This window comes from Coenobita brevimanus, chromosome 84 (assembly GCF_032717465.1).
Source record: "Coenobita brevimanus isolate Jiangsu-jjx chromosome 84, ASM3271746v2, whole genome shotgun sequence".
NCBI lineage: Eukaryota > Metazoa > Arthropoda > Malacostraca > Decapoda > Coenobitidae > Coenobita > Coenobita brevimanus.
In genome coordinates, this window is record NC_137037.1 from 23,896,563 (window position 1) to 23,922,296 (window position 25,734).

Genomic DNA, 25,734 nt, shown 5'->3' on the forward strand with positions numbered 1-25,734 from the left:
CCAAATTCATTCACCAAACCTTGCAACTGCCATTCATCTTCACTCAACAATACTGTATCATCAGCAAACAACAACACCGGAATCTTCCAAATCTCACCCATATTCATTAGAGCCAGCCCCACATCCCCTGCCCTACCTTGTACCTCCTTTACAACCCCATCCAAGTATATATTAAACAGCCATGGAGACATCACACAACTCTGTTTCAGTCCCACACTGAGACAAAACAACTCACTCAGTTCACCATCCACTCGCACCGTAGCCTTAGCTCCTTCGTACATACTCTTCACAGAACTCAACAATTTCCCCTCCACTCCATACATTCTCAATACATTCCACATACCCTGTCTATCTATTCTGTCATAAGCTTTCTCCAAGTCCATGAAGGCAGCATACACTTCCTTTCCCTTCTCTAGATACGGTACTTCTCCACCAAACATCTTAGAACAAATATCTGATCTACACACCCTTTCCCCTTCCTAAATCCCCCTTGTTCTTCTCTAACTAGCTCCTCTGTTATGTGCCTAACCCTATCAATGAGTGTTCTACCATATATTTTTCCAGTCACACTAAGTAGGCAAATACCCTTATCGTTACCACATACTTCTCTCTTCCCTTTTCCTTTGTATAAAGGAACAATTATACCTGATGTCCAGTCCTCCGGAACCCTTCCCTCGTCCCAAGCCAATCTACATAACTTCCATATCCCCTGCACTACAATCTCACCCCCATACCTCAGCATTTCACCACACACTCCATCAATTCCTTGGGCCTTTCCCATCTTGATCTTCTTCATTGCTTCCATTATTTCCGCCCTACTGATCTCTTCCTCCCTCCTCTCATCTCTCTTTCTCCCTGCCATTCCTCAGCCACTTATACTTGCACTGCTCTCACTCTCTACATTCAACAAATCCTCAAAGTGCTCCTTCCATCTCCTCAATTTCTCTCTCTTCTCCACCAACAATCTATTATTCCTATCTTTCAGTCTCCTATTATTACCCCTTTCACACTGCCTTACTTTCTTTACCTCCTTCCAAAACAATTTCTTACCCTCCCTCCATTTCACACTCAGATTCCTCCCAAATTCTTCATCCACTTTCTTCTTACTCTCCTTCACCAGTCTCTTCGATTCCCTTCTCCTGCTCACATTTACGTCTCTCTTCTCTCTCTCATCTTCTCCCCTACCTCTACTCACTAGCCATTCACTATATGCCTTCTTCTTTTGTTCCACAGCTCGTTTCACCTCATCATTCCACCACGCTGTCCCTTGCACACCCTTGCATCTCCCCCTCACTCCACAAACCACCTCACATGCTGTGCCTATCTCTCCCGTGAATAATCTTACATACGTCTTCCACCCCTTCCATCTGCTCTAACTTATACCTTCCCAATCTTTCTTCCACTATGCTCTTATACTCTGCCATTCTCTCACTGTCTTGCAATTTCTCCACTCTTCTCACAGGAGCTGTTTCCTCCTGTCTTCCCCTTTCGGTATCTTCAACCATTTTCTTTGCAGCCTTACCTTGGCCATCACTAAGTGATGGCCCGAGATTCCATTCCCCCACCCTCTTCACACTCTTGCATCCACCACTTGTCTTCTCATTCGCTCATCCACACACACATAGTCTATCATTGCCTTTCGTTCAACAAGTTCACCGTCCATCCTCCTCATAACCCTCCATGTATACCTATGGATCATCATATGCCGAAAGTAGGTGTTAGCTATTGCTAACCCCTTACCAGCACAGATGTCCAACAAAGCACTACCATTCCCATCTACTTCAGCTGGCACACCCCACTGACCAACCACTCTATCCACTCGTACATTCCCGACTTTGCCATTCATGTCTCCAATCAAAAACACTCTCTCGCTCCTCTCAAATTTGTCCATACATGCTTCAACACTTGCCCAAAACTCATCTTTCACTCTTACCACTCGGGGAATATTTGTCTTTGGTGGAAAATAGGTTCAGTGTGGGCAACAGGCTTACACTGGAAAATAGGTCAATAGAGCAAATAAGTACATGGAGGGAAATTAAATCCACGGTGGAAACAAATCTCTGGTGTCAATGGGTCCATGGCAGAAAACAGACATATGGGTTAATTAAATGCACAGGAGAAAATAGGTCCACAGGGCAAAATAGGCCCATGGGGGAAAGTAGGTCCATGGTTGAAATTTGGTCCATATGGGAAAACATCTCCATGAGTAAATTATTTCCATGAAAGAAAATATGTTCGTGAGGAACATACGAGTAAGTCCATAAGGGACAATGGGTTCATCGTGGATATAGGCCCATACAGTAAAATGGGTCCATGGGCAAAACAGGTCCTTGAGGGATTATTCATCAATGCAGGAACAGGTCCATGTGGGAAAAACAGGTGGACGTGGGGTTGACCCGTCGGGGGTGTAGCCAGAGATGGGTTTATGCGCCAGATAACAAAATTTCAATATTCAGTTCCTGCTGTCTCTCCAAGAAGCTGATGTTTTTATTTTAAGGTATTTTGCCTCAAAGGCCAATGCTCACAAAAAATGACCAAAATTTCTTGGCAAGGCGAAAGAATTTATGAAATACCACAATCTTCTAGTACATGAACAAATATTTCACAAAGTGTCTCGAGAGTGCGTTTTGCAGTAAAACTGTTTATGAATGTAACGATATCATGTTATCAAGGCGATAAAATTCATAAAGTTCCACAATATTGTGTTCTTGAGAAAACATTGTTAAATTAACCACTTTGTGTTGCCCAGGAGACAGACTTTATTTACTTTGTAGACAACTGCACTAAGTATATATCTAAATAACAAAGTCAAGTTGTGTATGTGTGTGCCTGTCTGTGCATTTGTTAATTTCTTTCACGACAACGGTAATAAAAGATATCTACCTATTTTTTTTTTTTTTTTTTTTTTGCATTACGTTGGGGTAGGTACAGGGAGTCAGAAAAAAAAACACACGCACAAAAAAAAAAAAAAAAAAAAAAAGATGCTCACACGTGATGCGACACAAGAAAATATCCGTCTGTGCGTTTGTTTGTTTCTTTCACGGGAACAGTAAAAGATACTGACCTATTTTTTTTCTTCTCATTAAGTCGGGGTTAGTCCAGGGATTGTCAGAAAAATACCATACAAATATTTAGCAATGACACACGATGCGATGGGACGGTGTGAAATTGTCAGAAAGTGTGACAAGCGAAAACATGTGAAAATCACTTTTTCGATTTTTTGGTTGGAACTGGTCATTGTGAGCTCAATAACAGTGTGAAAACAAAGATAGCGGTATTTGCAAACATTGTGTGATAGAAAGGCTATTAGTTACTCCCAGAAATGTTTGCAGATAAGCACTAGTATATATATATATATATATATATATATATATATATATATATATATATATATATATATATATATATATATATATATATATATATATATGGGAGGGGATTTGCCAGTTAGGTAGTCTCGTATCTTCGAGACGTTTTTCGATGTTTACCGAACGGTAGCTAGCATCGGTATGTGTCAAAGTTGCCAGTTTGCCTGCAGTTTATGAACGTAGTTGTTTCATAAGTCATGCATTAATTGTCCTCTTTTTCTTTATGGTGTTTTATTTATGTGATTCTTGTTGAATTACGTAATTTAAGGTCATATGGTAAATGATTTAGTCTTATGTAATGTAAGACAGCTTGGCACGTTTTGGTTGTCTGTGAATTTGCAACTGTTGTTCTTGTAGAATGTAGACATTTTTAGTAAAATGCAAGCTGATATAAAGATGGGGAGAGGCTAGGGCAAGTTTAGTCGGGTTTCAGGACAGTTTGAGGGAAAGGCAGTCGGTATTCATTGCTGTTAGTGAAGTTTGTGAAGAGTTGCTGGCAGGCATTAAGTGTAATTACTGTCAGTGCAGATTATTTTCGGTACTTGTGTAATAAGTGAATTGTTGGCAAGCATTAAATGTACTAACAGTAAAGTGTTGTCAAGCATTAAGTGTAACAGCAGTTACTAAAGTGTGTATATCTCCAATGCTTGTGAAATTAGTGAAGAGAAGTTGGAAAGCCCTAAGGGGAATTACTTGTAAAATAAAGACAGTGAACTTTAAGAAGCTAGTGTCTATTTTCACCTCAGCTGATCTTGTGTGCTGTACACCTTAAGGCTGACCATAGGAAGAACAACCCACTGGGCAACGTCCTTCCTGTACTGTACTACTGCTGTTGGAGCCTGTGGCAGTGTGGGACGAGGACGTAACACTGGTGTCAGGCGTGAGGATTATTAAGGGGTGCAGTGAGTCTAACCTTCAATATGGAAGCAGAAGGTGTGAAGACAAGATTTTGAGCTGGGCAGGAGGAGGAAATTTCCCTGGCGACAATCGTGTAGCTAATGCGAGCACAAAGTGATAAACTAGAGGCACAACGTGAAGAACTCAAAGAAAAATTACAGGCACAGAAGAAATAAATCAAAGAACAATTATTGCAAGCACAGAATGAAGAACAGAAAGAATGACATGAACAGGTTCAGGAGGCATTACAGGAGCAACAGAGGGAATTACAACTGAGAATGCAAGGACAGCTAGATGCTTTCATGGGGGAAATGAAGAACATGAACAATTGAAGAAGGAGGTTTACACTGAGCTACGGCAGCTGAATTATGAGGTAAGCAATAATGTGACTGAGTGCAAACAACATGTAGATGACCAGCTGAAGACAATCAGTGAGGAAATGTGACGGAGTTCACACGGCATGTACACCCGCGAACCAAAGTTTCGGTACCCCCCTCGATGAAAGGAAGTGGAAGTCGGGGTTAGAGAGAGGGCAGGTGAACGGACAACCGTGAGTGGTACTTTGGAACTGAGCTACGAGGCGAATAGTGAGAAACCTAATGACACTGGATTCGAAACATTTCCATGCTATTCACATGCAAAACATTATGCGTTCGCAACATACATACTGTAACATATAACATAGACTACTATGTTATCATGGTGTCCTGTGATACTGACCCATCTGTTTCGGATCCTCATCACACAAATAAAGCACCGAGCCACTTGTATATAAGTTGCAACTTGTCATTATAACTGCAGTCATAATTTTTGTGAATGTTATCCCTGGATTGTATATAGCTATAATATAGAATGATTGTGAATTTAATGTTGATTCTCACAGTAGTTGTGCGGATGGTTATATATGTGGCAATTATTTTATGTGGACGACTAAACCACATTGTGATGGACAGCGGAGAGCATTCGCCAATAATTTACTATAACCAGATGAAATTAGATGCAAACAACACAAAATATTATGAGACAACGAAGACACAGCTGTGGTATCCTGCTCCGCCTTGTTATCAAGGCCTTAACTGGGGCTTCACCTCATACCTGCATTATTTTCCTTCAGTCTCTGCCTCTTATTACTCTTACTTCCCGGTATCCTCTTACTGCGAGTCGTCATATTCCTTGGAGGGTTTCTTGTCGTCCGGTCCTATAACCCGTACTGCATTACATTATTTCTCGCATCATCACTCCCAAACAAACAACGTTAGCCCAAGACTGCTGAATCTGTTAATACCATTATTGCCACTGCTACTACTATTCCCCCTTTCCCCATTGTGTCTACTGCAATTCCCTTCACAGTACTACTACTGCTACTCCTATTACTACTCCACTATAAATGTGTATAATAATACATATGATTGTCCTTATGTCTGTGTATCTGTTAATCATATTGTCCCTGTCCCACCGTCGACATCTCGTCACTGACCCGGCACCGTTACCCCAGTTGCACCCCACCCCCCTCTCTCCCACTCGCCATGAGCTCTATTCCTCCCCCACTCCGAACCATTTTACCCCTCACCTCCTTCTTGGGCCACCAGGCATGTTGTTCACCTTTTACCGGTGAATATACGTGGTATGCATTAATAAGAATAATTATAAAATTGACAGCAACAACATACATCTGCAGTATTCCGAACATTACATAATTATAAAAGTCGCAGACCCAAACGTGCCTATATTACGGAGCTCTGATATATTAACCACAGAACCGACCACAGACCGTTCCTATCACTGCCACTGGACCTTACCTGTAGCACTTCACCATAGTAATACAACCCACTGAAGTCCTCTGTGGGATCGATACACATGTTTGGGAAAAATAACAGCGCACAACATGCCTACAACCCATTAAAATACACCTGTGACGTCTCACTGACATCCATTAAATTGCCTAGAAGTTAGCGGACAAACAAACACACGGCTGGACATAGACTGAGGCCGAATGTCTCTCATGGGTATATGACAGCCTGACAAAACTATTACGATCCTGCTTTGTAGGTGTCATCATAGTTATAATAATAATAATAAAAATAATAATAATAATAATAATAATAATAATAATAATCGTAGTAGTAGTAATAGTGGTAGTAGCAGTAGTAGTAGTAATAGTAGTAGTACTAGTACTAGTAGTAGTAGTAGTAGTAGTAGTAGTAATCACATGTTAATATCCATGATACAGAGGAGGACAAACACCATAATCTCCCTGACAAAACAAGTGAAAACAGCTGTGACATATAAAACCAAACAGTGCCATAATATGCTGTAATGGTAGGGTTATAGTAATACTAAATTAATGTTTGACCGCAACCCAACCTTCTGTCATGGCAAACAGATTCTGCATTGCGTCGACATATGCTATTCCAGTGTGTGTCCTTCTCAGTATCGTGCCTAATAACATGTGATTAAATATTATTATTATTATTATTATTATTATTATTATTACTGTGATGACACCTGCAATGCAGGATCACAAGAGTTTTGTCAGGTCGTTACATACCGATGCGAGACATTCTGCTTCTGTCTGTCTGTGTCCAGTCGTTTGTTAGTTTGTCCACTATCTTCTCCTAGGCGTTTTGATGGATGTCAGTGAAACATCATATGCTTATTTTAGTAGTTTGTAGGCATGTTGTGCACTGTTATTTTTCCCAAACACGTGTAGCGATCTCACAGAGGACTACAGTGGGTTGTATTACCATGGTGAAGTGCTATAGGGAAGGTGCAGTGGTAATGATAAGAACTGTCTGTGGTCGGTTTTGTGGTTAATATATCAGTGCTCCGTAAGATAAGCACGTTTGGGTCTACAGTTATTAAGTGTAATGTTAGGAACACTACAGTACACATCTACGATGTTGTTGTTATTATATTATTTATCGCCTACCTTTAGAAGGCGGAGCGATCATGTTTTTAACTGCATCTGTGTGTGTGTGTGTGTGTGTGTGTGTGTGTGTGTGTGTGTGTGTGTGTGTTCCTATTATATCTCATGAACGGCTTGAGCTATCAACATGAAGCCTTCAGCGTATCAAGATATGGCCAAAATCTTGGAGGAATTCGAAAATGGCAACTCGGGGTCAGAGTCAAGGTCACCAAACTAACTGCTAAAGGTCAACTAGTTTTTATTGCCTGCCTTTATCACCATTAAATCTCATGAATGGCTTGAGCTATCAATATAAAACCTTCATGGTATCAAAATATGGCCTAAAGTTTGGACTTGGCAAACAGAATATTTTATAGGGCGATTACCGTTTAGCTCTCAAATGCCTTCTTTTTTATTATTAATGCATGTCACGTGTATTCACCGGTAAAGGGTGAACAACAGGCCTTCTGGCCCAAGGATGAGGTGAAGGGTAATGTGTCGAAGTGGGGGAGGAGTAGAATCCATGGTTGGTGGGAACTGGAGTAGCGGTGCCGGGTCAGTGACGAGTTGTCGACGGTGGGACAGGGACAATATGATTAACAGATACACAGACATAAGGACAATCATATGTATTATTATACACATTTATAGTGGAGTAGTAATAGGAGTAGCAGTAGTAGTACTGTGAAGGGAATTGCAGTAGACACAATGGGGAAAGGGGGAATAGTAGTAGCAGTGGCAATAATGGTATTAACAGATTCAGCAGTCTTGGGCTAACGTTGTTTGTTTGGGAGTGATGATGCGAGAAATAATGTAATGCAGTACGGGTTATAGGACCGGACGACAAGAAACCCTCCAAGGAATATGACGACTCGCAGTAAGAGGATACCGGGAAGTAAGAGTAATAAGAGGCAGAGACTGAAGGAAAATAATGCAGGTATGAGGTGAAGCCCCAGTTAAGGCCTTGATAACAAGGCGGAGCAGGATACCACAGCTGTGTCTTCGTTGTCTCATAATATTTTGTGTTGTTTGCATCTAATTTCATCTGGTTATAGTAAATTATTGGCGAATGCTCTCCGCTGTCCATCACAATGTGGTTTAGTCGTCCACATAAAATAATTGCCACATATATAACCATCCGCACAACTACTGTGAGAATCAACATTAAATTCACAATCATTCTATATTATAGCTATATACAATCCAGGGATAACATTCACAAAAATTATGACTGCAGTTATAATGACAAGTTGCAACTTATATACAAGTGGCTCGGTGCTTTATTTGTGTGATGAGGATCCGAAACAGATGGGTCAGTATCACAGGACACCATGATAACATAGTAGTCTATGTTATATGTTACAGTATGTATGTTGCGAACGCATAATGTCTTGCATGTGAATAGCATGGAATTGATTCGAATCCAGTGTCATTAGGTTCCTCACTATTCGCCTCGTAGCTCAGTTCCAAAGTACCACTCACGGTTATCCGTTCACGTGCCCTCTCTCTAACCCCGACTTCCACTTCCTTCCATCGAGGGGGGTACCGAAACTTTGGTTCGCGGGTGTACATAACCAGCTGAAGCACGTAGTTGACCATGTGAAGATAAATAATGAGATAATTGAGGTTGTAGAGAAATATTGCACTGCTGAGCCTCAGGTTACAGTAGTTAACATATGAAAGGAATGAACAGCGTATGGTGAATCTCGACGGATCCCAAGTATCAAACGGTAGCATTACAGGGTTGAATAATCAGAATGTAGCAGATTTAAGTCCTGGCCTTAATTATGATGCCCCAGTTTTTAGGCCCCAAACCAGTGAAGTGCATGGCTATACTGGGGGTCCAGTTAAAGAGAAACCTCAGGAATTTGATGGTAGAGTGTCTTGGGAAGCTTACCATGCACAGTTTGAGTTACTTGCGGATCAGAATGGTTGGGATGATAGCCAGAGGGGAGCGCAGCTTGTTACTAGCCTTAAGGGTGCCACAGCGGAAATTCTGGGCCAGATGTCAGTCATGGAGAGGATTAGTTATCAGTCCCTAGTAGAAGTGCTGGAGTGCAGGTATGAAACCATGTACCAGACTGAGGTTTACAGAGCAAGATTCTGGAGCCGTGTATGGGCTCGAGGAGAATCCCTACAGCAGCTTGCTCATGACCTGGAGAGTATGGCATACAAGGCGTACCCTGGAGCAGCACCTAACCTGTTGGCTATTCTACTGAGGGACCAGTTCATCGATGCTCTTGATAGTGCAGAGTTGAAAGTGCAAGTAAAGCAGACGCAACCAAGAAGCATTCAAGAAGCACTAGCCAGGGCTGTAGAATTTGAGTCCTAGGTCAGGTCCAGTACATCCACCTTTCAGGCAGGTCGTAGTGCAGGATTCAAGGCAAGAAAGGAGCAGGTATGTGAAAAGGAAAAATTTGAGGGAAGTTGCTGGTACTGTGAAAAGCCAGGACACACAAAAGACGACTGCTACAAGTGGAAGAGGGAACAGGAGAAGACCGGAGGAGGCTGCTGGTTCTGTGGGAAGTCGGGGCACAAGAAGGAAGATTGTCACAAATGGAAGAAGGAACAAGAACAGAGCAGTGTAAGGAAATCTTCAGCTGTAACAAAAGCGTGTTGGACATGTAGTGAGGTGAGACACTTCAGTTCCAAGTGTCCAAAGAAGAAAAAGGATGATAAGAAGAAGGTTGCAGAAGACCAGAAAGAAGTGGAAAACTAGTGGAGGCTGGAGCAAAGGGGCAACCACCAGCCAGCTCTTCCCAAGTAGCCCCACCACCGAGAAAATGCAAGAGGACGGCAATTGATAGTGAGCATATAGATGGAAGGATAGATGGAAAGAAGTGTTCCCTGGTGATTGATTTGGCCTCAGAGCAGACTTTTGTGAGGCCTGATGTGTTACATCATCGGTATCTGCCTGAGTCATCTGAACAAATGTGTGGTGTAACTGGGTGCGGTGTGGAACTGAGGGGACCCCTGGATGTCCGGACTGAAGTGGCAGGACAAGAGGCTACTCTACCAGTCTACGTGGCCGATACGGAGGATCCTTGCTTCTGGGTCTGGACTACCATATGTCCATGGGATGTGAGCTGGACTTCTGCTCCATGAAGATGATGGTTCGGGGAAAGTTGGTTCCCGTCACAGTAGTGAAACGTACCAGTTCTGGTGGCGAAGTGAGAGTGCTCCTTACTACAGTGATACCCCCAAAATCAGAATTGTTGCTCCAGTGTAAGGTAAGTGGCTCTTTTGACAGCTGTATAGGGGTAGTGGAGCCTGATGTACGATGCAAGACGAAGGCCAGGGTGATGGTGGGGAGAATGCTGGTGGAAACAGGTGCAGATGAAGTGCCGGTTGTGATAGCCAATTTCTCCCGTGAGCTGCAGAAGATCAACGAGAGAGAAATTGTGGGACTGTGCCAGGCTGTGGACCCTGAATGGCATCGGAGGAAGGCCTGTAAAAGGAGCATAGTCAAGGAAGACGGGTACGTGCCAGACCACCTACAAGACCTCTTCTCAAGGAGTTGTCAATGCCTGGATGGTTCACAAGTGCTAAAGTTGAGGCAGCTGCTGACGGAATATGCTGATGTCTTTTCCATGGGAGACCTAGACCTGGGGTGCACTGATCTGGTGAAGCATAGTATAAACACTGGGGATCACCGCCCGATTAAACAGCCAGCACAGAGGATGGCGCCAGCCCAATGCCAAGAAATGGAGAAGTTGATGGAGAATCTCCATAGTCAAGGAGTAATAGAAAAGTCCAGTAGTCCTTGGGCATCAGCAGTGGTTCTGGTGAGGAAAAAGAATGGCTCAGTAAGGTGTTGTATAGACTATCGAGCCCTGAATGAAGTGACAGTGAAGCATGCATACCCCATGCCAAGAATTGATGACACCCTGGATGCTCTGTCATGTGCTAAGTGGTTCTCCACCCTAGACATGAAGGCAGGATACCACCAGGTCAAGGCTGGAGAGAAGGACAAAGAGAAGACAGCCTTTTCATATGGTGGGGTTTATGGCAGTTTAAAGTGATGCCATTTGGCCTATGCAATGCCCCAGCTACTTTTGAACGCCTCATGGACCGCATACTTGAAGGCCTGCACTGGCTGACGGCTACTGATCTATCTGGACGATGTAATTGTGTTTGGACGGACTTTCGACCAGGAACTGGAGAGGTTGTCGAAGGTGTTGAACAGGATCCACGTGCACACATCAAGCTGAACCCCAAGAAATGCTACTTGTTTCAGAAGGAAGTAAAGTACCTGGGACACATAGTAGGTGAGAGTGGCGTCTGTACTGACCTGGAGAAGGTGGCAGCTGTGGAAAATTGGCCAGTTCCAACTTGTGTGAGGGAGCTACGGAGTTTCCTGGGCTTGTGCACCTATTATCGGCGTTTTGTCAAAGAGTTTGCAACGATAGCTGCACCTCTTCACAAGCTGTTGGGGAAAAGGCAGAAGTTTGCATGGACAGCAGAGACTCACAAAGCCTTCTATGAACTCAAGCATGCATTGGCAAGCTCTCCAGTATTGCCATACCCAGACCAGAATCAGCCATTTATCTTGGAGTGTGTTGCTAGTGACCATGGTATTGGTGGAGTCCTTTCACAGAAGAAGGATGACATGGAGTATGTGGTTGTGTATTACAGCAAGAAACTTAGCCCACCAGAGCGGAACTACCATGTGACCCATAAGGAGCTCTTGGCAGTGATGAAGAGACTTGATTTCTTCCATCCCTACTTGTATGGGTCAAACTTCATCATCAGGACAGACCATGTGGCACTCAAGTGGCTGAAAATGCTAAAGAATCCGGAAGGACAACTGGCACACTGGCTCAGGAAGCTAGACCAGCACAATTATGAGGTGCAGCAACATCCTGGGCAGGTACATGGCAATGCTGACAGCCCGAATCGTCGGCCTTGTGATCCGGAGTGCCGGCAGTGTAGTAAAATGGAAGATCATGGTAAGAAATGCAGCCATACTGCAGTGACAGGGCCAGCATCAGATGAAGACCTGAAGAGGATGCAGATGGAGGAGACAGATTTACAACCAGTGCTAGAGTGGCTACAGCAGAGTACAGTGCGACCAGCTTGGGAAGAAGTTTCCAGGTTAAGCATTGCAACCAAGAGCTACTGGAGTAAGTGGGACCTTCTTCGTTTGAACAATAGACTACTGGAGCATCAGCGGGAAACACCTGATGGCCTCAGCAAGTATTGGCAACTGGTGGTTCCAAAGAAGATGAGGTCCGAGATCCTGGATGAGTCCCATAACCAGATCACAAGTGGGCACCTGGGAGTGAAGAAAACTCTAAGCCGGCTGTGACAGAGGTTCTACCGGATTGGCATTTGTCTGGATGTTGAAGAGTTGTGTCAGGCCTGTGATGTGTGCTGTGTCAAGAAGGGACCTAAGAAACTTGGCTGCGCCCCTCTCCAGCTGTACCAGGTGGGTGCACCGATGGAAAGAGTCACGGTGGACATTGCTGGACCTTTGCCACTCACTGAATGATGAAACTGGTATATATGTGTTGCCATGAACTACTTCACAAAGTGGCCAGAAGCCTATGCTATCCCTGGTCAAGAGGCTGCGACTATTGCTCAGCTGTTGGTTGATCAGTTTTTATGTTGTTTGGGGATGCCACAAGAGCTACATTCAGACCAGGGCAGAAACTTCGAGTCTGATGTGTTCCATAAGTGCTGCAAGGTATTTGGGATCAAGAAGACAGGACGACCCCACTAAGGCCACAGTCAGATGAGATGGTGGAGAAATTCAATTGGACCCTGGGACAAGAACTGGCCAAGTACTGCATACAGGGACAAACAGAATGGGACCAAAAATTACCTGCGTTGCTTGTGGCATATCGGTCTGCACCCCATGAGTCTACCAGCTACACTCCTGCAAAACTGATGTTGGGCCACGAGTTATGCTTACCCATTGATTTGTTAATGGGAAGACCACCTGGTGAAGAGCTGCCTACAGACACCACCGGCTATGCGAAGCACCTTCAGGAAAAGATGGCTGAGGTACATCATCAAGTGAAAGGAGCCCTCAGGTTTTCAGGAGAGGTGATGAAGTGCAAATATGATGCCATGGCAAGTGAGGTGAGCTTCAAGGATGGTGACCAAGTTTGGTTATAAAACCCTCAGCGAAAGAAGGGACAATTACTGAAGCTGCAAAGCCTATGGGATGGGCCTTACATCGTGTTGGACCGCCTATCAGATGTAACGTATCGGATTCGGGGAGGCAGGAAGTCTCGTCCAAAGGTGGTGCACATGAACCGTCTGTGGCCGTACCATGGGCCAGGACAGTACATCTGGGACTTCTCCGAGGAATCGTGCTCGCCTGCAGCTGAGGATATTGAGGAGGACCAAGGAGCTGAAGTGCAAGAGGATGGCGCCAGTTTCCCAAGAGAATAAGCGAACCAAGAAGAGGACCAAGACCTTCCTGGAGGAGTGGACTGTGTGGAGGAGCAAGGACATTGTCAGAAGCGGAATAGAAGAAGACCTGATAAGCTGAAGGATTATTTTGTGTATAGCTAGATGTTTCATTAGGATTAAGGTTTATGTTTGTATGTACTGTGTGGTTTTGTCGGGACGACAAGGAACTAGGGAAGGGGTAGTGTTGTGACAGAAGATTTGCCAGTGAGGTAGTCTCGTATCTTCGAGACGTTTCTCGATGTTTACCGAACGGTAGCTAGCATCGGTACGTGTCAGAGTTGCCAGTTTGCTTGCTGTTTGTGAATGTAGTTGTTTCATACGTCATGCATTAATTTTTGTGCTCTTTTTCTTTATGGTGTTTTATTTATGTGATTGTTTGTTAAATTACGTAATTTAAGTTCGAATGGCAAATGATTTAAAGTCTTATGTAATGTAAGACGGCTTTGGCATGTTTTGGTTGTCTCTAATTTGGCAACTGTTGTTCTCGTAGAATGTAGATGTTTCTAGTAAAATGCAAGTTGATATAAGGATGGGGAGAGGCTAGGGCAAGTTTAGTCAGGTTTCAGGACAGTTTGAGGGAAAGGCAGTCGGTATTCAGTGCTGTTGGTGAAGTTTGTGAAGAGTTGCTGGCAGGCATTAAGTGTAATTACTGTCAGTGAAGAGTATTTTCGGTACTTGTGTAATAAGTGAAGTGTTGGCAAGCATTAAATGTACTAACAGTAAAGTGTTGTCAAGCATTAAGTGTAACAGCAGTTACTAAAGTGTGTATATCTCCAATGCTTGTGAGAATAGTGAAAAGTTGGAAAGCATTAAGAGGAATTATCTGGAAAATAAAGACAGTGAACTTTAAGAAGCTAGTGTCTATTTTCACCTCAGCTGATCTTGTGTGCTGTACACCTTAAGGCTGACCATAGGAAGAACAACTCACTGGGCAACGTCCTTCCTGCACTGTACTACTGCTGTTGGAGCCTGTGGCAGTGTCGAACAAGGACGTAACAATATATATATATATATATATATATATATATATATATATATATATATATATATATATATATATATATATATATATATAATTTATTCTTAAGTGAGCTGGTCTACAATATACATCGAGATTTCATTCCTCCGTGTTTCCAGAGAGTTAAGCTCTATCATGTATTTTCGAGATTTTTATTCCAGGAATTTAGTTCAGTTTATTCCACCTGGATACTTTTTCCAGGAAGGTGGGCTGGAATAATTAATTTGAGGTACTGCTTCCAGGGAACGAAATTCTTAAGCGTTACTAATTTGTTTCCAGTGGGTCAGGATTAGTTACTGGGTTTTCATGCACGGCATACAGGGACACGAATATAATCATATTCTTCCGGGCCGTGTTTTCTTTTCTATGATTAAAAATATATGAATTACAACAACAAATATTTCAAGAAATCCTAGTGAATCAAAAGTCTTTCACAATTCATTTTCAACAAGAAGCGATGCCAAGGCACAGCAAAACCTGCCCCAGCATTCATTTTACTACTGATGTATAAACACAACTGGATATATAGTCAAAGATGTCACGTACCAAATTTTTGGTAAATCGGGTCAAAATTGACGATTGTATGCCCACTTGAAATTTTAGGCCCGACCCACCTGACACTCACCCCCTGCTGCTAACTGGGGGGTTACCCGCTGATGTAATGAGGCATGTTATAGATGCAGATTTGATAGATGCACCTTTAGGTTTTGGTTTCATGTCGATATGACGAATTTGAAAGGAGCTGTAACGGAAAAAATAAATAGGGGGCCCACAGCCTGAGCTTTAGCCCAATTTGGCCCAAAATTTAATCAGATGATCAGAAGGTCATGGCCCATCATCCCTCTACTTTTAGCTCAAATCGCACCTGTAGTTTTCGCGTAAAGTTTTTAACAAACAGACAGGCAGAGAGACAAACAGAAAGACAGACAACCTGAGTGAAAGCAATATCCGTCCCAGTGCCCCGCCGGGATGGGGACGGGTAATAAGGCAAATTTTTTCTAATGTTTTCCATACTTAGCTCCAGGAGCAGAAATATCAAATACTTCCAATACTCTTTTCAAAGACAGGTATTAGGATACATGCTTTCCATATTTTTAGTAATGGGAGTTGAATTTAAATAACTTTCTATGAATCATTTCCAGAACACCAACTTGAATTATATACTGGTAATTCAAAGTACGGTACTGTCTTCTTGTGGTCAATTTTGGTTTAGGAGCTGCACGTACTAGAATCAGGGAGTAGATAAAAATTTAATTACTTCCAGAGTGTATTTTTAGCAAGTTAGTCTGTCAAGTTTCAGTTTTATTTTCCAGGAAGCTCACCCCATCCTTAACCTTAATCCTCACTTGGTACTTAGAACAGAAGTCAGTTGATGATGATGATGATAATGAGTAGTAGTAGTAGCAGTAGTAGAAATAGTAGTAGTATTGTTCTTATTATTATCCCAAATATCAAATACAACCAGGCGGTGCTTCTCGGAGATCCTACTTAAGGCGGCATCACACTGGGCCAAAAGTGGCTAACGTGAGCCAGTTTTGTGAACCGCTAGCCAAACTGACCTACGGTGAGCGAGATTTCGCTCACGAGGAGAAATGGACAACAGTTTTCACTCACAGCTTGTTGGTGGGATTAGAACCCAAATGAGCCTATATTAATTCTATAACTGGTGAGAAAATAATCTGTTATTCACAGAAGGAAATTTCAACTAAAACTGTTAAGTAAATATAATTTAATTCTTGCGTTTTTTATTCATTTCTATTTTTTTCTCGTGACTAGAAATAAACATTTGGACACTGGGGTGACCAACTACAGAAGCTGTTTTATTTCTAAACAAGAGGAAATCAGATAGTGACCAATATTCGATATGGATCCTGCAGCAAGGAAAACTCTGGTAGACTGCCTTGTGGTTTTGGAGTTGCTGAAGTAAGAGAGGCGGTTGCAGAAACTGAGGAAAAGAGAGTGGGTATTCCGTGGTGGTTTGTTTACAAATGATTACGAGGCGCCAAGGCAGACGACACTGCTAGTAGTTTCGGCTCGCAAAAACATATGCATGTGACAGCAACTCGACTCTGCTAGCCATTTCACCGCACAAAAGCTACCCACATGTTAGCCACGTTGGGCCCAGTGTCACACCGCATCCCAGATAGCATTTTCAGATTGGTAAAGTACATGTTTTTTCAGACAGATTCTAGACTGTCCAGTGGTCCACTTCATTTGAACCTGTCATTTTCGGGACAGTTTTAGTATTCCATTCTAGCTAATTCCAGATTATTTCATACACCAAGAGTAGGTCATAGGATTCTGAGAGGGCTAATTACTTCCAGTTAGCCTACTACATAAAGGTCTTCAAATTCTATCACATGGTTCTCCACATTTTGAGTCCAGGGAGCCAAAGTGAAATAACCCCGTCACTTCAAGCATTCTTTTAGGCAAGATTTTTGCTTTCTGCTGATGGTTATATTCAAGTCATGAGAAACATACCTAACTAGGAGCATTACACAAAGCCCTAGTCATTCCTTTACTTCTTGATTTGAACAAAGTCGTTAAATAAAATAATCTTTGGCGTAGTCTGAGTAAAACAAAATGACATCCTTTGGTTAAGAGAATCATAAACCTATTAACACTGTACCCAGCACAATGAAGTATTACTTCATTATGACTCCACCCATCTACGGAGGAGGTGATATTAACCCGCCGCATCCCGGCAAATTTTTCACCAATGACCCCCCCCCCATCCCAGCAGATTTTTTAAATTTTGGGGGGAGGCTAAAACCTCCGCTTTTATGAGAAATATCGAAAATTCAGAGAGAAGGTCCTCAGTTGAGTTTAGAAATACCAATACATTTAATAGTATCCTCATGTTGATACCGTGTCCTCTCAGGCCAGGCTCCAGAGAAGACGTTTTCTTGGGAGGGGTAACTATTCCAAACCACTCATTATACCCGATCCTTCACTCATAGGCTTGCTTGCACAACCATAACCCTCCTCGGCTTTCATCTTGAGGTAGTGCAGGATTATACATATCTCAGAATTCCCCTCTCTTCCCTCTTTAACCCCTCCCAGTATGTCTCCACTATCTGCACCCGCCTTCACCGCAGACTTAAACTCCTTGGCACGCTCACTTGTGACTCACATGGGGTTAGCATCCCCGTCGCTTGATCATTTTACCTGTTATATATTCACTCCCTTCTTGACTATCATGCTATCCCTCTCTCCCTTGTCCCCCCAGCACAGCTCTGAGCACTTGAAGTGGTACAAAATCGAGCAATGCACCTCATTCTTCACTGCCTCAGGATTGCCAGAGCAGTTAACATGCTCCATGAACTCAATCTATGTCGCATCACTGATCGCATTCATATGCTTGGAGTCTGCTTTGCCACACAGTGTCCGACCTCATTTCCGTCTCCTGCTTCATCCTTTTCCTCCCGACTGGTTGACATTCTCTCAGATTCCACTCACCTAGATCGGATCAGGCATACTCATGTACCAGACCTGGCATCCTGGCTAAAACGAATTCGTTCAGCAATCAGCTGTCCTCTCCAGCTTTCTGGCCGTGATCCCGCCAGCATCCATGCTGATCTTGTCACTCCCATCCCTACGGACCCTTTACCCCCTACATGGACATGTATGACTCCTGCTGTGCACTACACACCTTCTGCCACTGCTTCTGACAGCTTATCAATCCCCTCACAGCTCTCCATCACTGAAACCCTTAACTCCGTGGCCCTAACCCACCTTTCCCCTCTTATTCACGTCTACACTGACGGTTCTGTCCTCGCTAACGGCCGGGCGGGAGCTGCTTGCATTGCCTTTACTAACTCTGCTTGCCCCATCTTCTCTACCTCCCACCACCTTCCCAACAGGGCCAGCAGTACTCAGTGTGAACTATCTGCTATATGCTCTGCCCTTGACCTCCTTATCTCTCGTCACCTACCAGGTCTAATCATCAGCAATTCCCGAGCTGCCCTTGCCTTACTTCGCAACCCCCCCCCCAACACCCCTCCCCTCTCTTTGCCTTCCTCTACTCTCGCCTTCATCAGGCTCATGCTCTTGGTCTCAGGGTTTCTTTTATTTGGATCCCAGCTCATGTTGGTCACATCCACCACGACCAGGCAGATCGCCTGGTCCTAGCTGCCTGCAACCTCCCCCTAGCTGCCATCTGCCTCCCTGTGTCCACGAGAATTGTCAGGATAATCCTTCTCGAGGAGTCCAGGGAGGACCTAACCCTGCATACCGATGTTGAACGTCCCACTAGTGTCACCATCCAGCACTATGACACCTACCGTGACGTGAGACACACCTATGGCAAGCACCCCACCCACACCCACTGCTGTTATGTGTCCGTCGCCCGCATTCACCTGGGGTATCGCTCCCCAGTGGAAATCACCGGACGGCTGACCGCCAATAGGCCATGTAAATTCTGTCACAGTCCAATGGATGAAGCATTATCACGTCATATCGTTAACTGCCCAGTTATTGCTCCTTTCAGACCCCCTGGACTCTTGTTTTCTGCTTTGTGTACCTACTTCATCACAATTTTGATGTACTCAAAGACATTTTTACCCTTCACCCCGACTTCCTTTCATTGCAATGCTCTGGCACTAGGACAGTGATTGGCCATTTAGGTGTGTGTGTGTGTGTGTGTGTGTGTGTGTGTGTGTGTGTGTGTGTGTGTGTGCGTGTGTGTGTGTGTGTTGTCCACGCACACATGCACACGCAGACAAGTCAGGTGCATGGCATGTAGTGTCCTAGTGCTGGGATGTTGAATCAAGAGGTAATTTTATAATGCATAGCATGTTATTTTTTCCTCTGTCTACTCACCCGTGTATGTGACTAAGTATATGTATCTACTTAGGGTGTATATGTATATATATGTCTCCCTGTCTATATATCTATGACTATATCATATATATGTGCATGTTGCATATGAATATGTATGCATGCCTGTACACATACCCATATTTTTATACATACGTACCTGTCGTGTACATGCAGTATGTCTGTTGCTACATGTGCATGAATATATACATATATGTATAGATATACCGGGTATACATATATGTATGTGTGCATATGTGCCTCTCTCTGCATATGTATGTACATACGTGTGTATCTACTATGTACTATTTCACTCATATCAAAACATGTAATGATAATTACTGTGCCAACTTTGTACCATGTATGTATCATTGTATGTCCTTGTTCATTATTGTGGTTGTAATGATAATTCCTTCTGTACCTTCTATGCCCTGTGATGCCGATTTTGTTTTCCTCATGCACCCCTCCCTGCTTGGCCTTCAGGGACAGTGTTCTCCAGAGTGTTGGGGCTTGTACTGAATGGTAAATAATGAACCTAAATTTAAATAATGTATATATATGTAAACATTTACTTATATGGTACGAATTTATATGTAGTACAAGAGTATATTGGTTTTCACACAATAATATAGGCGATATAGTGTTGTTCACTCACCAAACCCATCGACATATGGCACCTTCTTTTACAACGTTACCACCTTATCACTTGTGCTTGCTTCTTCCTCTGGCTTGTTTCTTCCTTTGTCCTCCACCTCAGGAATCACTTTCGCCTTGAATTTCGTCATTGGAGAGACCGTGGTGCGACATGTCTTTACTGGCCAGGTCACTGCTAACAGGTGAGTTGCCGAGAAAATGGCGTGCGGCGGGGGAGGGGGGCTTAGGTGGGGCCAGGCATTGTCCCCGCCTGGCACTGGGTAGAGGAAGGTCTCCCACATATGCCTACCAAAAATCACCCGTGTAACTTGAAAAATGTGCAAACGACGGACCTCGCAATTATAAAATGTATGGATACGTTGTTGGGTGTCACCGTGACAAAACGTGGTGACGTATCCAGACATTGTCGGGACGCCTCGGGTTAAGTGTTTGGTCTGTTCGTGCTCGCATGTGTGTGTCCATGCGTTCATAATACTCTTTTGGGAGAGACACCTCCTGAACCTATCAAAGGGTTTCCACCAAACTTTTGTCAGTAATGTAGTATGATGAGATAATGAACTGATTAGGTCAGCTAGGTCACGGAGGCAAAGGTCAAGGTCACATGGGGTCAACTTCGTTTTTCCTTGTGTGGGCTATATATCCTGAACCCAATGATGGATTTCGACCAAACTTTTGTCAGTGATACAATATGAAGGAACGATGAACTGATTAGGTCAGCAGGGTCAAGGGGTCAAAGTTCAAGGTCATATGAGGTCAACTTTATCTTTATTCTCATTTCAGTCCATAATGAACCCTGTCATGGAGGTTGTATGGTGAATACGTGCGCAAGGCTTGGCAGAGGCATACCGAGCGACAGTTTGCTTCGACAGCTCAAGAACAGTTCTCGGCGTTTAATTTTCATCAAGTTCCCATCAGACGATTGTATTCAATTTTGCGAATGACTAGGTGGTATAGTATACATGCAACCTCTATATCTCGAGGAGTCTTCCGTAAGTATGACGAAATTCTCGGCGGACAGCATGATACAAATATAAACCATCTCAGGCCGAAGGGCATAACACACATAAATACTGTTTCCCGGTAGCGACAGAAATATAAAACTCTGTACACAGCTATTGTCAGCTAAATTGTCTAGTCCCGTGACGTGATTTATTGGCTTATTCTTCTTAGTTAATGGCGAGTATGCTCAGCTTTAAGAAATCTCAAGTATTGAAGGGGTATATGAATGTCACATCTATCCTCTTCAGACAGAAACGATTCTCTATTTGAATAAGACTTTCTGGACATAGCAAATTTATCATTAAAAGCACATCACCGACCTATAGGGGTTAGCTTATCCAGTAGTTTCAGATCTAATGAATTAATATTACTGCATGAGCAATATAATAAACGTAGGGAACACATTTCTTTCAGCGTAACATTGCTAACCTTATAGTGTGCCTTTCTTAACCTAAATTCCTGCTTGACACACCAACGAGCACTGTAAACATGGGCGGAATTTAATAACAGGGATCCATGTTCCCCCGACCCTGCCTAAACGTTCAATAAAGTTGTTGTCGGTGAGGAACGTTCGACACCTGAAGACTTACTGAGAGAAACCTGCACGTGATCGCAATGCAGAGAGAGAGAGAGAGAGAGAGAGAGAGACGTGTCCGTGAAGGAAGTAATGACACTGAATCAAAAGGCACAGTTCTGAGAGAGAGAGAGAGAGAGAGAGAGAGAGAGAGAGAGAATCAGTGGTTAACACAGAGGCACAATAACTTTCACTGTCAGTACCCCAGTATCTCTGCCTTCTCTCTCCTCACCCTGAATCCCCTCCTCTATCCGCACCTAACCATCCCTCTCCCCTCTCTCTCTTCCATTCCCTCCCTCCTCTCCCACTCCCAGATATCCCCACTCAGCCCATCACCCCAGTTCCCTCTCCTGGTCTTCTCTCCTACCTCATCCACCACAAATCTCTTAACCTTCCCTTCTCCAGTATTCCGTCCCATTCTATTGACTCCTCCCATCTCCCTCCCATAACAGCCGACTTTCCCTTCCATCTCGTAACTCTTCATCCTTCCGCTTCTCCTTATCAAACCTTTTCCTCTTTTCCCTTACCCCGCCGGCTTCGCCTGCTCCTACATGCAACACCTTCTCCTCAACACCATCAAACTCCTTCGCTACTCTGACTTCCACACCGTTTTTACCCCCATGTTCTTCCCCTCTGCTCAGCGCCCGTCTTCTCACCCACACACAAGCATTATCGCTAAGAGCATTTTCCTATCGCTTTTTTTTTTTCTCTTCATCACACCCACTACACTTAAAATGCTGTCAAACTACCCCCTCCCCTTCGCATCTCTCTCTCTCTCTCTCTCTCTCTCTCTCTCTCTCTCTCTCTCGTATATATGCACGCCTAGCACGCTCATTATGTATGTATGTATATAGATAGATGATAAATGAATAGATGGGTAGTAGATAGATAGACACAGGCTTACTGCTAAGTCTCAGATCTCGCAAGGTATTCTTGCAGCTGATAAGGCTTACAAGTTTCGCTCACTAAGTCTGCAGTTGTATTTCAGTTCACCGTGATAGGTTTTCTTGCCATAATACTCACGTTCCTTTGTTTAAACAGATATTTTTTCCAAGCTCGTCCACAACTGGCCAAAGACCGGAACATAAATCTACTGCAGAATATAGAGAGGCAGAAAAATACATTTTGATAAAACAGAGAGAGAATGGTCCTGTAAAATTCCAGAGCACTTAGCGTCCACTTACTTTTAGCTCTTTTTTTTTTTTAATCCTTTACGATTCTTAACTCCTCGCTTCGTAACCTGAATAAACTAAAGGCTCTCAACATTCCCTGGTGTAATTTCCTGCCTCGACTTTCATTTTTCGTACATCCTGTTTCGATATTATGAAAGAGAATATGATGCAGTTTATGATGTCCTTTTTTTTTTTTTCCATTTTAGATTTAACATGTTAAATTACTTAACTCTCTTATGGTTGTGTTTTATTTTGGGCAGACTCCAATTAACGACAGACGACTTTATGCAGATTGAAGTTAATTACAGGAACTTGAGGATGTTAAAACTGGCTGATTATAATTAACTTTTTCATGATGGGAAAATGTCATTCAATTCGAGCTAACGCCAGATGACTTTAAATTTTCTGTCAAATAAGCCTGACGAAGAACAGCTAGGCTGAGATGCAGGAATGCACTACACCGGAGCCAAGAAATATGGCAGAAATATGTGAACGACACTAAGTGACACAGGATGTATTATTTAGATTTTATTAATTTTACTAACCAGCACAAGTCCAATCTACCTGTGCAAAGTTTTCGTTGAAGGTCAGTCAGGAATGTTTATAGTAAAGGCGGGATTATAGTATATATTGCCAAATACAGGATGAAATAATTAATTATTGTTGCAACTGATGGCAAGTATGCGTTAACTTTATATGGCACGATAAAACAAAATACTAATTATATTTCATGAAAATAACAGTAATTACGATGACTAAAACACTAAAAGGTCGAACGTAGCCTTCCGCATGACCCTGACTTTGATCCGCTTGCTCTCAGAATCCAAATATTTCATTATTACCTGATCCTTAACTCGACTAAATTTGGTCCAGATCGGATTAGAACTGGCTGAGCCGACCTTGCCGTGTGGCTTTCACATTTGATTTTTCCTGTGACCTTAACCTTTGACAATATTGACAAAACTCAGATTTCTTTATACTTCTCTTACCCTGAACCATTCCACAAAGTTTGGTCTAAATCGGATAAAATTATTCAAATTCACCTTGCCGTGTGGCCTTAACCTTTGACCTACCTTTCTATCATCGTCATTACCATCATCATCCGGACCTCCTTTCCCACCCTATAGCAGGGTGAGGAGTAGCACGTCCTGACAGCCCAAATTTGCCCAATTCAATGGGCCACGCTTCCATTCACTCACCATTCAAGCCCTCGGAATCCTGGCTCTATCTGATACGCAAAAAACATTCACCACGTTCTGTAGCTTCACATAAACGTACCATCCGATATAGTCAGCCCGGACGCTGTCAAATCCCTAATCATGAGCTTCTCACAATATTCATCCAGCCAGCTCGATCTCTCATCAGTCCCCTAGCCTCACCGACTTCCGAACCTCTCTTCCTCACACACTCATCCACCATATCCGTCCACCTTCTCCTTGGCCTACCTCGCCTTCTCTCTCCTTCAGTTTGCTCAGATATACCCTTTTCACCACTTTACTGCTATCCATTCTCCCTACATGACCATACCATCTCAGTACACTCTCTTCGATTCTGGTGTCCAGAGACATCCTCATTCCACATCTTTCACGAATCATATTATTTCGTATCCTATCAACTCTCTGTACTCCATATACATTCCTCAGCAGTCTCATCTCCACTGCTCTCACTCTTGACTTTTCATTTTCATGCCACACCATAGTCTCACATCCATATGTTAAAGTTGGCACTAACACTCCTGCATGTAAACCTCGCACAGCTGCAACACTCAAGCCTCTGTTTCTTATCAAGGCCTTCATTGCACAAGCTACTCTCCATCCTTGTGTTACTCAACTTTCCATTTCCTTTGCACATTTCCCTTTTTTTCCTATCACTGTAACCAGGTATTTGAACTCTCTCACCAATTCCAGTCTCTCTCCATTCACTGTAACATCACACTGGAGTAACCTTCTCTCTCAATAGCCATCACTTTACTCTTTTCTACATTTACTCTCAAGGCACGACGCTCACAGACCTCAGCAAAACTCTGCACTAGCCTACCAAGTTCTTGTATGGTATTTGCAAGTAGTACTGCATCATCAACATACAACATATTTGTGATATTCCATTCATCACCATTCATTACCAACGCCATCCCCCTCTCCATTATTCGTGTTTTTACTTTTCTCATCACCCCATATATATATATATATATATATATATATATATATATATATATATATATATATATATATATATATATATATATATATATATATATATATATATATATATATATATATATATACATATATATATTTTCCGTGCCAACAAGTGTGTTGGTGGAGGGTTAGTGCCACTCCCCGTAAAACAATAACTCAAAGTCAAATGCCCACCCTTACGGGATTATGGCGTCTGGCAATAGATTACAGATAGATAGATAGATAGATATAGATATAGGTAGATATAGATATATAGATATAGATAGATATAGATATTGATATACAGTATATAGATAGATAAATAGATAGTTACATAGATTTTATAGATATAAATATATATACTATAAATATATATATATATATATATATATATATATATATATATATATATATATATATATATATATATATATATATATATATATATATATATATATATATATATATATTGAACAACTATGGGGACATCACACAACCTTGTCGCACGCTCACACCGATCGTGAACCATTGACATAGCTGCCCATTTACCCTTACACATGCTTCACTACCATCGTTCTAACAAAAATAAAAATATAAACACTAGTTTAGTCCTATGGCTGATTTTCAACCTCTTCACTATGTTTGGTCAAAATCAGCAGAAAATTGGCTATTTTCTTCTCGCAGGGACACACGGATCGAAATTTTAACTTGCCTTATAACCTTGGCCTTGAC